Source organism: Schistocerca piceifrons, unplaced genomic scaffold (assembly GCF_021461385.2).
Source record: "Schistocerca piceifrons isolate TAMUIC-IGC-003096 unplaced genomic scaffold, iqSchPice1.1 HiC_scaffold_349, whole genome shotgun sequence".
NCBI classification, from domain to species: domain Eukaryota; kingdom Metazoa; phylum Arthropoda; class Insecta; order Orthoptera; family Acrididae; genus Schistocerca; species Schistocerca piceifrons.
The window spans coordinates 110,995-113,494 of record NW_025728569.1 but is presented as its reverse complement, the minus strand read 5'-3'; the positions used below and the strand labels follow the sequence as shown (position 1 = coordinate 113,494).

The window sequence follows — 2,500 nt, the reverse complement described above, 5'->3', positions numbered from 1 at the left end:
CGGGCCTGGGCGAGGTGAGTGCCGTAGGGGTGCCGGTAAGTGCGGGCGTTTAGCGCGGGCGTGGTCTGCTCTCGCCGTTGGTCGGCCTCGTGCTGGCCGGCGGTGCAGGATGCGCGCGCCTGCGCGGCGTTCGCGCCCCGGTGCTTCAACCTGCGTGCAGGATCCGAGCTCGGTCCCGTGCCTTGGCCTCCCACGGATCTTCCTTGCTGCGAGGCCGCGTCCGCCTTAGCGTGCTCCTCCGGGGGCGCGCGGGTGCGCGGATTCTCTCCGGCCGCCATTCAACGATCAACTCAGAACTGGCACGGACTGGGGGAATCCGACTGTCTAATTAAAACAAAGCATTGCGATGGCCCTAGCGGGTGTTGACGCAATGTGATTTCTGCCCAGTGCTCTGAATGTCAACGTGAAGAAATTCAAGCAAGCGCGGGTAAACGGCGGGAGTAACTATGACTCTCTTAAGGTGGCCAAGTGGCGGCGGTGTGGCTGCATCCGGACTTGGCTTTTCGAAGTGCGGTCTTGATGTAGTCGTGCTGCTGCTGCGAGGTGCCTTCCTTGGGTTATAGTTACAGGGAGAGTGAATCGCAATACATGGGCCTAGCCCTCTTAGCCTCTCCTCTCCTGCGGTCTTCTCCCCTTCTCGTGGGCCCGCTGATTTTCGCAGAGTGGAAGACCGCACCAGGGGCTTGGGGGGGTTACCAGCCCCCCCTCGCATTATCCCTTTATAGTTGGGGGCAGCCGACAAGAAACAAGAGATGGTGGCCCTTCCGCTGAAGGTGCCACCCCAGCTACCCCAGCACCTATCCGGCCAACCGGCCGTAACGAAAATGCGATAGTTTGTGTAGCTCCCTTTGCTTGCAGTGAGTGCCACCGCACTTTTACCACGAAGAACGGTCTCGGGGTCCATCGCCGCCGCCAACACCCTGCGGCCGCCAACGCTGAGATCGTGACGGAGAGGCATCGCGCGAGGTGGACGGAGGAAGAAGTCCTGTCGCTCGCCAAGGCAGAGGCCGAACTGTTCCTTGAGAGGGACGCCCGGTTCTTCTTTGTAAATCAAGAACTTACCAGGATGTTCCCCGACCGAACGCTTGAGGCAATCAAGTGCCGACGGCGGCAAGCTGCCCACAAGCAGCTTGTCCGCCAATTCATGGAGGCACTTGAGATCGGTCGGGGCGAAGAGCCGGCGTCCCGCCGTGGAGCAGCGAGCTCGCTGCCTGACGCGGGCGAGGCCGCTGCGCCGCCCGTCGACGCAGCCGAGGACTTCGCGGCCGACACCACCGGGCCGCCGCCGGAGGGGCCGACTGACGCCGCCATCTGGGAGCATCTGGCGGGGCTACCTGCTTCCGCCCAGCGTTTCTCTGCCCTGGATCGAGTCATTGGTCTGGGGCGGGGCACGCCGCCCGATGTCATCCTGGGCATGCTCCCGGATGCCCTTGCGTCGGTCGGGTCCAGGGGGGAGAGGTCGATCACCAGGACACAGCGGCCGCGCCAATCATCCAAGCGGCCGCCTGCCGCCCCGCCGCTGCAGAAGCGCAAGCGGCGCCGCTGGGAATACGCGCGCACACAGGACGCCTTCCGTAGGTCGCGTGCACGTTGCGTGCGCGGCTTGCTGGACGGCACCCTGCTGCAGCCGCCACCCGACATCCCCGGTCTGCTGGACTTCTGGGCGGACCTCTTCACGAAGAAGCCGATCTCCACCGCCGGCTTCATCCGTGACCGCCTTCTCCCGCACTCGGAGCCTGTCGCTCCTGAGTGCCTATGGGGGCCGGTCACACGTGAGGAGGTCGCTGCTGCCTTGCCGCCCAGGGGATCGGCAGCCGGGCCGGACGGCCTGACTCCAGCGGAGCTGCGGCGCCTGCCGCATGAAGTCCTGGTGAAACTCTTGAACCTCTTCCTCCTGGCCCGCGCCCTCCCCGAGCGCCTGCTTCGCGCCCGGACGTCACTTCTCCCCAAAACGGCTGCACCAACATCCCCCGCTGACTTTCGCCCCATTACGGTCTGCTCGGTGTTGGCGCGGACCTTTCACAAGGTTCTCGCGTCACGCCTGATGCGTGCATGTGCTGTGGACGAACGTCAGCGGGCATTCATCCCCCGGGATGGGATGTTGGAAAACACCTTCATCTTGGACACTGCTCTCACCGACGCAGTCCGCTCCTGTCGCTCTGTTTTTGTGGCATCGATCGACGTCTCTAAAGCGTTCGATTCGGTGGACCATGCTGCCCTCCGCCCCGTGCTGAGGGCTCATGGCCTGCCGGATTGCTTTATTGAGTACGTCGAAAGGTGTTACGAGGGTAGCACGACAGTGATAGCGGGCGGCGCCGACGTGGGCGTGCCCCTGCAGCCGGCTAGGGGTGTGCGTCAGGGTGACCCCCTCTCCCCCCTCCTTTTCAATTTTGCGGTGGACTATGTTTTGAGTCAACTTCCCTCCCACATCGGAGCTCGGATCCTTGGTCGCAGAGTCAACGCTGCGGCCTTCGCAGATGACGTCCTGCTTTTTGCATCG

The 2,500-nt window shown here is 63.8% G+C and overlaps 1 pseudogene; it reads left to right on the top strand.

Moving 5' to 3' along the window:
• The window catches only part of LOC124746232, a 7,961-nt pseudogene that overhangs the window by 2,424 nt on the left and 3,037 nt on the right, over positions 1-2,500 (top strand).